Genomic DNA, 15,161 nt, shown 5'->3' with positions numbered 1-15,161 from the left:
GGCACTTTGGTCGCTACAACAGCACGATCCGTGACGTTGCAGCGTCGCTTGATTATCGCTCCAGCGTCGTAGACTGCGGTCACACTTTGCAATGCACGGCGCTGGAGCGATAATTTCATGATGTAGTTGCGATGTAGAAGTCATACGGGACATTGGGAATATCGTGCACACCTTTTTACACGCTGCGATCATGCCGCCACAGCGGGACACTTGACGACGAAATAAAGTTTCAAACGATCTGCTACGACGTACGATTCTCAGCGGGGTCCCTGATGGCAGTAGCGTGTCAGACACAGCGAGATCGTAACTATATCGCTGGAACGTCACGGATCGTGCCGTTGTAGCGACCAAAGTGCCACTGTGTGACAGTACCCTTAGGAGCCAACCTGCAGCCAACGTCCTCCTCCTCCTGTACAATGACTGATAACACCTCCATATACAGTAGATAATACAGGATCCACCACTCACAATAGGCGATGTCACGGCTCACCTCCTCCTCCTGTACAATGACTGATTACACCTCTATATACAGTAGATAACACAGGATCCACCATTCACAATAGATGATGGCACAGCTCACCTCCTCCTCCTGTACAATGACTGATTACACCTCTATATACAGTAGATAACACAGGATCCACCATTCACAATAGGTGATGTCACAGCTCACCTCCTCCTGTATAATGACTGATCACACCTCTATATACAATAGATAACACAGGATCCATAATTTACAATAGGTGATGTCACAGCTCACCTCCTCCTCCTCTACAATGACTGATTACACCTCTATATACAGTAGATAACACAGGATCCACCATTCACAATAGGTGATGTCACAGCTCACCTTTTCCTCCTGTACAATGACTGATAACACCTCTATATACAGTAGATAACACAGGATCCACCATTCACAATAGGTGATGTCACAGCTCTCCTCCTCCTCCTGTACAATGACTGATAACACCTCCATATAGAGTAGATAACACAGGATCCACCATTCACAATAGGTGATGTCACAGCTCACCTCCTCCTCCTCGTGTACAATGACTGATCACATCTCTATATACAGTAGATTACACAGGATCCACCATTCACAATAGGTGATGTCACAGCTCACCTCCTCCTCCTGTACAATGACTGGTAACACCTCCATATACAGTAGATAACACAGGATCCACCATTCACAATAGGTGATGTCACAACTCACCTACTCCTCCTGTACAATGACTGATATCACCTCTATATACAGTAGATAAGACGGGATCCACCATTCACAATAGGTGATGTCACAGCTCACTGCCTCTTACTGTACAGTGACTGATATCACCTCTGTATACAGTAGATAACACAGGATCCACCATTCACAATAGGAGATGTCACAGCTCACCTCCTCCCCTCCTGTACAATGACTGATAACACCTGTATATACAGTAGATAACACAGAATCCACCATTCACAATAGGCGATATCACAGCTCACCTCCTCCTTTTTTGTACAGTGACTGATAACACTACTATATACAGTAGATAACACAGGATCCACCATTCACAATAGGTGATGTCACAGCTCACCTCCTCCTGTACAATGACTGATAACACCTCTATATACAGTAGATAACACAGAATCCACCATTCACAAGAGGTGATATCACAGCTCACCTCCTCCTCCTGTACAATGACTGATAACACCTCTATATTCAGTAGATAACACAGGATCTACCATTCACAATAGATGATATCACAGCTCACCTCCTCCTCCTCCTGTACGATGACTGATAACACCTCTATATATAGTAGATAACACAGAATCCACCATTCACAATAGGTGATGTCACAGCTCACCTCCTCCTTATCTTGTACAATGACTGATAACACCTCTATATACAGTAGATAACACAGGATTCACCATTCACAATAGGTGATGTCACAGCTCACGTCCTCCTTTTTTGTATAATGACTGATAACACCTCTATATACAGTAGATAACACAGGATCCACCATTCACAATAGGTGATGTCACAGCTCACCTCCTCCCCTCCTGTACAATGACTGATAACACCTTTATATATAGTAGATAACACAGGATCCACCATTCACAATAGGTGACATCACAGCTCACCTCCTCCTCCTGTACAATGACTGATAACACCTCTATATACAGTAGATAACTGTTATGACCCCAATGGCAGAGGGTCTCAAAAGTACATACCAAGTCTGCAAACATAAAAAACCAGCTCATAGGGCAGTGGTAACTGGGCTGACCATATATCTAATCCTAGCACCACAAATAGCAGCAGCCGGGGAACGTGCCTACGTTGGTTCTAGACGTCTCGCGCCAGCCGGAGAACTAACTAACCCTAGAAGGGAAAAGATAGACCTTTCTTGCCTCCAGAGAAAAGACCCCAAAAGTTGGATACAAGCCCCCAACAAATAATAACGGTGAGGTAAGGAGAAAAGACAAACGTAAGAATGAACTAGATATTTAGCAAAGAGAGGCCCACTGACTAATAGCAGAATATAGTAAGATGACTTATATGGTCAGCAAAAACCCTATCAAAATTTCCACGCTGGATATTCAAGAACCCCCGAACCGTCTAACGGCCCGGGGGAGAACACCAGCCCCCTAGAGCTTCCAGCAAAATCAGGAATCACATTTAGTACAAGCTGGACAAAAAATAAGAGCAAAGCAAATAACCAAAAAACAAGGAAGCAGGACTTAGCTTAATTTTGCAAGATCCAAGACCAGCAGACAGGAGCAAACAGAAAGGAACTGATTACAACGATGCCAGGCACAGGACTGAGAAACCAGGAAGTTTATATAGCAACACCCCTGGACTAACGACCCAGGTGGGTGCCAAACTGAGGAAAGACAATCCCAGAGTCATATCACTAGTGACCACAAGAGGGAGCCAAAAAAGTCTAATTCACAACAGTACCCCCCCTTTAAGGAGGGGTCACCGAACCCTCACTGTTGTGATTTTGCTTTTTGCTCCCTCTAGTGGTCATTAGTGATTTGACTCTGGAGCGTCTGTCTTTTCCTATATCCTCACCTGGGCCGTTAGTTCAGGGGCGTTGCTATATAAGCTCCCTGGACCTTCAGTTCAATGCCTGGCATCGTTGAAATCAGAGCTAATCTGTTGTGCTCTTGTCCTCTGATCCTGGTTCCTGTTTTTCAAGCTAAGTCTGCTTCTTTGCTTTTTGCTTTTGTTTTGTTTGGTATTTTTGTCCAGCTTGTTCCTATCTGTATCCTGACCTTTGCTGGAAGCTCTAGGGGGCTGGTGTTCTCCCCCCGGACCGTTAGACGGTTCGGGGGTTCTTGAATCTCCAGCGTGGATTTTTATAGGGTTTTTGTTGACCAGATAAGTTATCTTGCTTTATTCTGCTATTAGTAAGCTGGCCTCTCTTTGCTGAACCTGGTTCATTTCTGTGTTTGTCATTTCCTCTTACCTCACCGTTATTATTTGTGGGGGGCTTGTATCTTGCTTTGGGGTTCCTTTCTCTGGAGGCAAGAGAGGTCTTTGTTTTCTTCTCCTAGGGGTAGTTAGATTCTCCGGCTGGCGCGAGTCATCTAGCGATCACCGTAGGCATGATCCCCGGCTACTTCTAGTGTTGGCGTTAGGAGTAGCTATTTGGTCAACCCAGTTACCACAGCCCTATGAGCTGGATTTTTGTATCTTGCAGACTTACACGTTCCTCTGAGACCCTGTCCACTGGGGTCATAACAGTATGCCAGGCCAGTATTAAATGTTTAATGCATTGCAGAAGTGGGATTATAAGAAAGAACATTTTGAGTTTTTTTTTTTTCTCCCTCTCTCATTTTTTTTTTTTCTTTTCCCCTTTACCTCAGAGTGGCTTAAGCTTGCTGCAGACATGAATGTCCAGACCTTGATTACAAGTGTGGACCAGCTTGCCGCTCGTGTGCAGGGTATACAAGATTATGTTACCAGAAATCCTAGGTCTGAACCCAAGATTCCGATTCCTGAACTGTTTTCAGGAGACCGATTTAAGTTTAGGAATTTCAGGAATAATTGTAAATTATTTTTGTCCCTGAAACCTTGTTCGTCTGGAGACTCTGCTCAACAAGTAAAAATTGTTATTTCATTCTTACGGGGTGACCCTCAGGATTGGGCTTTTTCGTTGGCGCCAGGAGATCCGGCATTGGCTGATATTGATGCGTTTTTTCTGGCGCTCGGTTTACTTTATGAGGAACCCAATCTTGAGATTCAGGCAGAGAAAGCCTTGCTGGCTATGTCTCAGGGCCAGGACGAGGCAGAGGTGTATTGCCAAAAATTTCGGAAATGGTCCGTGCTGACACATTGGAACGAGTGTGCACTGGCCGCTAATTTTAGAAATGGCCTTTCTGAGGCCATTAAGAATGTTATGGTGGGTTTTCCCATTCCCACAGGTCTGAATGATACCATGTCCCTGGCTATTCAAATTGACCGGCGGTTGCGGGAGCGCAAAACCGCAAATTCCCTCATGTTGTTGTCTGAACAGACACCTGATGTGATGCAATGTGATAGAAAAACCGCAAATTCCCTCATGGTGTTGTCTGAACGGACACCTGATTTGATGCAATGTGATAGAATCCTGACTAGAAATGAGAGGAAAATTCATAGACGCCGGAATGGCTTGTGCTACTACTGTGGTGATTCTACACATGTTATCTCAGCATGCTCTAAACGTATATCTAAGGTTGTTAGTCCTGTCACCGTTGGTAATTTGCATCCTAAGTTTATTCTGTCTGTAACTTTGATTTGCTCACTGTCATCTTATCCTGTCATGGCGTTTGTAGATTCAGGTGCTGCCCTGAGTCTTATGGATCTCTCATTTGCTAAGCGCTGTGGTTTTATTCTTGAACCATTAGAAAATCCTATCCCTCTTAGGGGTATTGATGCTACGCCATTGGCAGAAAATAAGCCGCAGTATTGGACACAGGTTACCATGTGCATGACTCCTGAACACCGCGAGGTGATACGTTTTCTCGTTCTACATAAAATGCATGATTTGGTTGTTTTGGGGCTGCCATGGTTACAGACCCATAATCCAGTCCTTGACTGGAAGGCTATGTCAGTGTCTAGTTGGGGCTGTCGTGGTATTCATGAGGATTCCCTGCCTGTGTCTATTGCTTCTTCTACGCCTTCGGAAGTTCCGGAGTACTTGTCTGATTATCAGGATGTCTTTAGCGAGTCCAGGTCCAGTGCATTGCCTCCTCATAGGGAATGTGACTGTGCAATAGATTTGATTCCAGGCAGTAAGTTTCCTAAGGGAAGACTGTTTAATCTGTCGATACCTGAACATACCGCTATGCGTTCATATATCAAGGAGTCTCTGGAGAAAGGACACATCCGTCCGTCTTCTTCCCCTCTTGGTGCGGGATTCTTTTTTGTGGCTAAAAAGGACGGATCTTTGAGGCCTTGTATTGACTATCGGCTTTTAAATAAGATCACTGTCAAATTTCAGTATCCTTTGCCGCTGTTGTCTGACTTGTTTGCCCGGATTAAAGGTGCCAAGTGGTTTACCAAGATAGACCTTCGTGGTGCATACAACCTTGTGCGCATTAAGCAAGGGGATGAATGGAAAACCGCATTCAATACGCCCGAAGGTCATTTTGAGTACTTGGTGATGCCTTTTGGGCTCTCTAATGCCCCTTCAGTTTTTCAGTCCTTTATGCATGACATTTTCCGGAACTATCTGGATAAATTTCTGATCGTTTATCTGGATGATATTCTGGTTTTTTCTGATAATTGGGACTCGCATGTGGAGCAGGTCAGGATGGTCTTTAAAATTTTGCGTGAAAATTCTTTGTTTGTCAAGGGCTCAAAGTGTCTTTTTGGTGTACAGAAGGTTCCCTTTTTGGGGTTCATTTTTTCCCCTTCTGCTGTGGAGATGGACCCAGTCAAGGTCCGAGCTATTCTTGATTGGACTCAGCCCTCGTCAGTTAAGAGTCTTCAGAAGTTCTTGGGTTTTGCAAACTTCTACCGTCGTTTTATCGCTAACTTTTCTAGCATTGTGAAACCTTTGACGGATATGACCAAGAAGGGCTCCGATGTGGTTAATTGGGCTCCTGCTGCCATGGAGGCTTTCCAGGAGTTGAAACGTCGGTTTACTTCGGCGCCTGTTTTGTGCCAGCCTGATGTCTCGCTTCCCTTTCAAGTTGAGGTGGATGCTTCAGAGATTGGAGCAGGGGCCGTTTTGTCGCAGAGAGGCCCTGGTTGCTCTGTTATGAGACCTTGCGCCTTTTTCTCTAGGAAGTTTTCGCCTGCGGAGCGAAATTATGATGTGGGCAATCGGGAGTTGTTGGCCATGAAATGGGCATTTGAGGAGTGGCGTCATTGGCTCGAGGGTGCTAAGCATCGTGTGGTGGTCTTGACTGATCACAAAAATCTGATGTATCTCGAGTCTGCTAAACGCCTGAATCCTAGACAGGCCCGCTGGTCATTGTTTTTCTCCCGTTTTGACTTTGTTGTCTCGTATTTACCAGGTTCAAAGAATGTGAAGGCCGATGCTCTTTCCAGGAGCTTTGTGCCTGATGCTCCTGGAGTCGCTGAACCTGTTGGTATTCTTAAGGATGGTATTATCTTGTCAGCTATTTCTCCAGATCTGCGACGTGTGTTGCAGAGATTTCAGGCTGATAGGCCTGATTCTTGTCCACCTGACAGACTGTTTGTGCCTGATAAGTGGACCAGCAGAGTCATTTCCGAGGTTCATTCCTCGGTGTTGGCAGGTCACCCAGGAATTTTTGGCACCAGAGATCTGGTGGCCAGATCCTTTTGGTGGCCTTCCTTGTCTAGGGATGTGCGGTCATTTGTACAGTCCTGTGGGACTTGTGCTCGAGCTAAGCCTTGCTGTTCTCGTGCCAGCGGGTTGCTCTTGCCCTTGCCTGTCCCTAAGAGACCTTGGACACATATCTCCATGGATTTCATTTCTGATCTTCCGGTGTCTCAGGGCATGTCTGTTATCTGGGTGATATGTGATCGCTTCTCCAAGATGGTCCATTTGGTTCCTTTGCCTAAACTGCCTTCCTCTTCCGATCTGGTTCCTGTGTTTTTCCAGAACGTGGTTCGGTTGCACGGCATCCCTGAGAATATTGTGTCAGACAGAGGATCCCAGTTCGTTTCCAGATTCTGGCGATCCTTTTGTAGTAGGATGGGCATTGACTTGTCGTTTTCGTCTGCTTTCCATCCTCAGACTAATGGACAGACGGAGCGAACTAATCAGACTTTGGAGGCTTATTTGAGGTGTTTTGTCTCTGCTGATCAGGACGATTGGGTGACCTTCTTGCCGTTAGCTGAGTTTGCCCTTAATAATCGGGCTAGTTCCGCCACCTTGGTTTCGCCGTTTTTCTGCAACTCTGGTTTCCACCCTCGTTTTTCTTCGGGTCATGTGGAACCTTCTGACTGCCCTGGGGTGGATTCTGTGGTGGATAGGTTGCAGCGGATCTGGAATCTTGTGGTGGACAACTTGAAGTTGTCACAGGAGAGGGCTCAGCGCTTTGCCAACCGCCGCCGCGGTGTGGGTCCCCGACTACGTGTTGGGGATTTGGTGTGGCTTTCTTCCCGCTTTGTTCCTATGAAGGTTTCCTCTCCCAAATTTAAACCTCGTTTTATTGGTCCTTACAAGATATTGGAAATTCTTAATCCTGTGTCCTTTCGCCTGGATCTTCCTGTGTCGTTTGCTATCCACAACGTGTTTCATAGGTCCTTGTTGCGGCGGTACGTTGTGCCTGTGGTTCCTTCTGCTGAGCCTCCTGCTCCGGTGTTGGTTGAGGGCGAGTTGGAGTACGTGGTGGAGAAGATCTTGGATTCTCGTCTCTCCAGGCGGAGGCTTCAGTACCTGGTCAAGTGGAAGGGCTATGGTCAGGAAGATAATTCCTGGGTGGTCGCCTCTGATGTTCATGCGGCCGATTTAGTTCGTGCCTTTCACGCCGCTCATCCTGATCGCCCTGGTGGTCGTGGTGAGGGTTCGGTGACCCCTCACTAAGGGGGGGGTACTGTTGTGATTTTGCTTTTTGCTCCCTCTAGTGGTCATTAGTGATTTGACTCTGGAGCGTCTGTCTTTTCCTATATCCTCACCTGGGCCGTTAGTTCAGGGGCGTTGCTATATAAGCTCCCTGGACCTTCAGTTCAATGCCTGGCATCGTTGAAATCAGAGCTAATCTGTTGTGCTCTTGTCCTCTGATCCTGGTTCCTGTTTTTCAAGCTAAGTCTGCTTCTTTGCTTTTTGCTTTTGTTTTGTTTGGTATTTTTGTCCAGCTTGTTCCTATCTGTATCCTGACCTTTGCTGGAAGCTCTAGGGGGCTGGTGTTCTCCCCCCGGACCGTTAGACGGTTCGGGGGTTCTTGAATCTCCAGCGTGGATTTTTATAGGGTTTTTGTTGACCAGATAAGTTATCTTGCTTTATTCTGCTATTAGTAAGCTGGCCTCTCTTTGCTGAACCTGGTTCATTTCTGTGTTTGTCATTTCCTCTTACCTCACCGTTATTATTTGTGGGGGGCTTGTATCTTGCTTTGGGGTTCCTTTCTCTGGAGGCAAGAGAGGTCTTTGTTTTCTTCTCCTAGGGGTAGTTAGATTCTCCGGCTGGCGCGAGTCATCTAGCGATCACCGTAGGCATGATCCCCGGCTACTTCTAGTGTTGGCGTTAGGAGTAGCTATTTGGTCAACCCAGTTACCACAGCCCTATGAGCTGGATTTTTGTATCTTGCAGACTTACACGTTCCTCTGAGACCCTGTCCACTGGGGTCATAACACCTCACCAAGACCACCAGGGCGATCAGGATGAGCAGCGTGAAAGGCACGAACTAAATCGGCCGCATGCACATCAGAGGCAACCACCCAGGAATTATCCTCCTGACCATAGCCCTTCCACTTGACCAGATACTGAAGCCTCCGCCTGGAGAGATGAGAATCCAAGATCTTTTCCACCACGTACTCCAACTCGCCCTCAACCAACACCGGAGCAGGAGGTTCAACAGAAGGAACCACAGGTACAACGTACCGCCGCAACAAAGACCTATGGAACACGTTGTGAATGGCAAACGACACCGGAAGATCCAAGCGAAAGGACACAGGATTAAGGATTTCCAATATCTCGTAAGGACCGATGAAGCGAGGCTTAAATTTAGGAGAGGAGACCTTCATAGGAACAAATCGAGAAGACAGCCATACCAAATCCCCAACACGAAGTCGGGGACCTGTTATGGTTTCGAATGGCAAGGAAACATCAGAAGCATAGAATAAACGGACAAGCTCTCGGGTGATGGAAACTAGAGCTGACCGCGATGCTAAACCTACACACCACACTAGAAGTAGCCAGGGGGCATTCCTGCGTTGTCTCTAGATGCCGCGCGCCAGCCGGAGAACTAACTACCCCTGGTAGAAGAAAACACAGTCCTGGCTTGCCTCCAGAGAATGTCCCCACAGGAGATAGCAGCCCCCCACATATAATAACGGTGAGAGCAGATGAAAGGACACACGTAGTATGAAAGCAGATTTAGCACAGAGAGGCCCGCTAACTAAATAGCAGAAAGATACAACAGAGGACTTCGCGGTCAGCTGCAAAACCCTTCAAAACACCATCCTGAAATTACCTTAACTCATGTGACAACTCATGCCACTGGAGTGGTAATTTCAGCCCAACAAGAGCTTCCAGCTGCAGAGATTCACATAAGTGCAAACTGGACAAAACATACAAAAATAGACTTAAGGACTAAAGTGTCCAACTTAGCTGAGCAGAAAACTGGGAGCAGGAACATGCAACAGAATCACTCTGGATACATTGATGGCCAGCATTAGAATGACTGAGGAGCAAGGTTAAATAGGATACTCCCACATCCTGATAGGAACAGGTGAACTGAAGGCAAAGCTTGCAGGACACCAGTACCACAAGAGACCACCGGGGGAGCCCACGAACCGAATCACAACAGTACCCCCCCCCCTTAAGGAGGGGGCACCGAACCCTCACAAGAACCACCAGGGCGATCTGGATGAGCCCTATGAAAGGCACGGACCAAATCAGAAGCATGAACATCAGAACCTGTAACCCAAGAATTATCCTCTTGACCGTAGCCCTTCCATTTCACCAGATATTGAAGTCTCCGTCTGGAAACACGGGAGTCCAAGATTTTCTCCACCACGTACTCCAATTCACCCTCAACCAGCACAGGAGCAGGAGGCTCAACAGAAGGCACAAGTGGTACCTCATACCTCCGCAATAATGACCGATGGAAGACATTATGGATAGCAAAGGATGCTGGGAGGTCCAAACGAAAAGACACAGGGTTAAGAATTTCCAAAATCTTATAAGGACCGATGAACCGAGGCTTAAACTTAGGAGAAGAAACCCTCATAGGGACAAAACGGGAGGACAACCACACCAAGTCCCCAACACGAAGACGAGGACCAACACGACGATGGCGATTAGCAAAACGTTGAGTCTTCTCCTGGGACAACTCCAAATTGTCCACCACCTGCCCCCAAATACGATGCAACCTATCCACCATGGTATCCACTCCAGGACAATCCGAAGACTCCACCTGACCAGATGAAAAACGAGGATGGAACCCTGAATTGCAAAAGAAAGGGGAGACCAAAGTGGCAGAACTGGCCCGATTATTAAGGGCAAACTCAGCCAACGGCAAAAAGGAGACCCAGTCATCCTGATCAGCAGACACGAAACACCTCAAATAAGTCTCCAAGGTCTGATTAGTACGTTCCGTCTGGCCATTTGTCTGGGGATGAAATGCAGACGAAAAAGACAAATCAATGCCCATCCTGGCACAAAACGCCCGCCAAAATCTGGACACAAACTGGGATCCCCTGTCGGAAACGATATTCTCCGGAATACCATGCAGCCGAACCACATTCTGAAAAAACAGGGGCACCAACTCAGATGAGGAAGGCAGCTTGGGCAAGGGCACCAAATGAACCATCTTAGAAAAGCGGTCACACACCACCCAAATGACGGACATCTTCTGAGAAACAGTGAGATCAGAAATAAAATCCACAGAGATGTGTGTCCAAGGCCTCTTAGGAACAGGCAAGGGCAACAACAACCCACTAGCCCGAGAACAACAAGGCTTGGCCCGAGCACAAACATCGCAAGACTGCACAAAAGTACGCACGTCCCGAGACAGGGAAGGCCACCAGAAGGACCTAGCCACCAAATCTCTGGTACCAAAAATTCCCGGATGACCTGCCAACGCAGAAGAATGAACCTCCGAGATGACTCTATTGGTCCACTCATCCGGCACAAACAATCTACCAGGCGGACAACGATCAGGCCGATCCGCCTGAAACTCTTGTAAAGCACGTCGCAGGTCTGGGAAGACAGCAGACAATATCACCCCATCCTTAAGTATACCCGTAGGTTTAGAATCACCAGGGGAATCAGGTTCAAAACTCCTAGAAAGGGCATCCGCCTTCACATTCTTAGTACCTGGCAGATACGAAACCACAAAATTAAACCGGGAGAAAAACAATGACCAGCGCGCCTGTCTAGGATTCAGACGTCTGGCCGACTCAAGATAAATCAAATTTTTGTGATCAGTCAAGACCACCACCTGATGTTTAGCACCCTCAAGCCAATGACGCCACTCCTCGAATGCCCACTTCATCGCCAAAAGCTCCCGATTACCGACGTCATAATTTCGCTCGGCGGGCGAAAATTTTCGAGAAAAGAACGCACAAGGTCTCATCACTGAACAATCTGAACTTTTCTGCGACAAAACCGCCCCCGCTCCGATCTCGGAAGCATCAACTTCCACCTGAAAAGGAAGAGAAACATCAGGCTGGCACAACACCGGAGCAGAAGAAAAACGGCGCTTAAGCTCCCGAAAGGCCTCCACAGGCTGGCCATACTGTTATGGTTTCCAATGGCAAGGAAACATCAGAAGCATAGAATAAACGGACAAGCTCTCGGGTGATGGAAACTAGAGCTGACCGCGATGCTAAACCTACACACCACACTAGAAGTAGCCAGGGGGCATTCCTGCGTTGTCTCTAGATGCCGCGCGCCAGCCGGAGAACTAACTACCCCTGGTAGAAGAAAACACAGTCCTGGCTTGCCTCCAGAGAATGTCCCCACAGGAGATAGCAGCCCCCCACATATAATAACGGTGAGAGCAGATGAAAGGACACACGTAGTATGAAAGCAGATTTAGCACAGAGAGGCCCGCTAACTAAATAGCAGAAAGATACAACAGAGGACTTCGCGGTCAGCTGAAAAACCCTTCAAAACACCATCCTGAAATTACCTTAACTCATGTGACAACTCATGCCACTGGAGTGGTAATTTCAGCCCAACAAGAGCTTCCAGCTACAGAGATTCACATAAGTGCAAACTGGACAAAACATACAAAAATAGACTTAAGGACTAAAGTGTCCAACTTAGCTGAGCAGAAAACTGGGAGCAGGAACATGCAACAGAATCACTCTGGATACATTGATGGCCAGCATTAGAATGACTGAGGAGCAAGGTTAAATAGGATACTCCCACATCCTGATAGGAACAGGTGAACTGAAGGCAAAGCTTGCAGGACACCAGTACCACAAGAGACCACCGGGGGAGCCCACGAACCGAATCACAACAGGGACCCACACCGCGGCGGCGGTTGGCAAAACGCTGAGCCTTCTCCTGTGACAACTTCAAGTTGTCCACCACATGATTCCAGATCCGCTGCAACCTATCCACCACGGAATCTACCCCAGGACAGTCAGAAGGCTCCACATGTCCCGAGGAAAAACGAGGATGGAAACCAGAGTTGCAAAAAAATGGCGAAACCAAAGTAGCGGAACTAGCCCGATTATTAAGGGCAAACTCAGCCAACGGCAAGAAGGTCACCCAATCGTCCTGATCTGCAGAAACAAAACACCTCAAATAAGCCTCCAGAGTCTGATTAGTTCGCTCCGTTTGTACATTAGTCTGAGGATGAAAGGCAGACGAAAACGACAAATCAATGCCAATCTTAGCACAAAAGGATCGCCAGAACCTGGAAACAAACTGGGATCCTCTGTCAGACACAATATTCTCAGGAATGCCGTGTAAACGAACCACATTCTGAAAGAACAAAGGAACCAGATCGGAAGAGGAAGGCAGCTTAGGCAAAGATACCAAATGGACCATCTTGGAAAAGCGATCACATACCACCCAGATGACAGACATGCCCTGAGACACCGGAAGATCTGAAATGAAATCCATGGAAATGTGTGTCCAAGGCCTCTTCGGGACAGGCAAGGGCAAGAGCAACCCGCTGGCACGAGAACAGCAAGGCTTAGCTCGAGCACAAGTCCCACAGGATTGCACAAATGACCGCACATCCCGTGACAAGGAAGACCACCAAAAGGACCTAGCCACCAGATCTCTGGTGCCAAAAATTCCCGGATGCCCTGCCAACACCGAGGAATGAACCTCGGAAATGACTCTGCTGGTCCACTTATCAGGAACAAACAGTCTGTCAGGTGGACAAGAGTCAGGTCTACCAGCCTGAAATCTCTGCAACACACGTCGCAAATCCGGAGAAATGGCTGACAGGATAACTCCCTCTTTGAGAATACCAACTGGTTCTGCGACTCCAGGAGAGTCAGGCACAAAGCTCCTTGAAAGAGCATCAGCCTTCACATTCTTTGAACCTGGTAAATACGAGACCACAAAGTCAAAACGGGAGAAAAACAATGACCAGCGGGCCTGTCTAGGATTCAGGCGTTTAGCAGACTCGAGATACATCAGATTTTTGTGATCAGTCAAGACCACCACACGATGCTTAGCACCCTCGAGCCAATGACGCCACTCCTCAAATGCCCACTTCATGGCCAACAACTCCCGATTGCCAACATCATAATTCCGCTCAGCAGGCGAAAACTTCCTAGAGAAAAAAGCACATGATCTCATTACAGAGCAACCAGGGCCTCTCTGCGACAAAACGGCCCCTGCCCCAATCTCAGAAGCATCCACTTCAACCTGAAAGGGAAGTGAGACATCAGGCTGGCACAAAACAGGCGCCGAAGTAAACCGGCGCTTCAACTCTTGAAAGGCTTCCACGGCTGCAGGAGCCCAGTTAGCAACATCAGAACCTTTCTTGGTCATATCCGTCAAAGGTTTAACAACGCTAGAAAAATTAGCGATAAAACGACGGTAGAAGTTAGCAAAACCCAAGAACTTCTGAAGACTCTTGTCTGACGTGGGTTGAGTCCAATCATGAATAGCTCGGACCTTGACTGGGTCCATCTCCACCGCAGAAGGGGAAAAAATAAAACCCAAAAAGGGAACCTTCTGTACTCCAAAGAGACACTTTGAGCCCTTAACAAACAAAGCATTCTCACGCAAAACCTGAAACACCATCCTGACCTGCTCTACATGCGAGTCCCAATCATCAGAAAAAAACAGAATATCATCCAGATAAACAATCATAAATCTATCCAGATACTTCCGGAAAATATCATGCATAAAGGACTGAAACACTGAAGGAGCATTAGAGAGCCCGAAAGGCATCACCAAGTACTCAAAATGACCTTCGGGCGTATTAAATGCAGTTTTCCATTCATCTCCTTGCTTAATGTGCACAAGGTTGTACGCACCACGAAGATCTATCTTGGTGAACCACTTGGCACCTTTAATCCGGGCAAACAAGTCCGACAACAGAGGCAAAGGATACTGAAATTTAACAGTGATTTTATTCAGAAGCCGATAGTCAATACAAGGTCTCAAAGATCCGTCCTTCTTGGCCACAAAAAAGAATCCCGCACCAAGAGGGGAAGAGGATGGACGAATATGCCCCTTCTCCAGAGATTCCTTGATATACGAACGCATTGCGGTATGCTCAGGTACAGACAGATTAAATAATCTTCCCTTAGGAAATTTACTACCTGGAATCAAATCTATAGCGCAGTCACAGTCCCTATGAGGAGGAAGAGCACTGGACCTGGACTCGCTGAATACATCCTGGTAATCAGACAAATACTCAGGAACTTCCGAAGGAGTAAAGGAAGCAATAGACACCGGCGGGGAATCACCATGAATTCCCTGACAGCCCCAACTTGACACAGACATTGCCTTCCAATCCAAGACTGGATTATGGGTCTGTAACCATGGCAGACCCAAAACGACCAAATCATGCATTTTATGCAGAACAAGAAAACGAATCACCTCCCGATGTTCAGGAGT

The sequence above is a fragment of the Ranitomeya variabilis genome, chromosome 4 (genome assembly GCF_051348905.1).
Source record: "Ranitomeya variabilis isolate aRanVar5 chromosome 4, aRanVar5.hap1, whole genome shotgun sequence".
Classification (NCBI taxonomy): Eukaryota; Metazoa; Chordata; class Amphibia; order Anura; family Dendrobatidae; genus Ranitomeya; species Ranitomeya variabilis.
Note: the sequence above shows the minus strand (reverse complement) of the source record.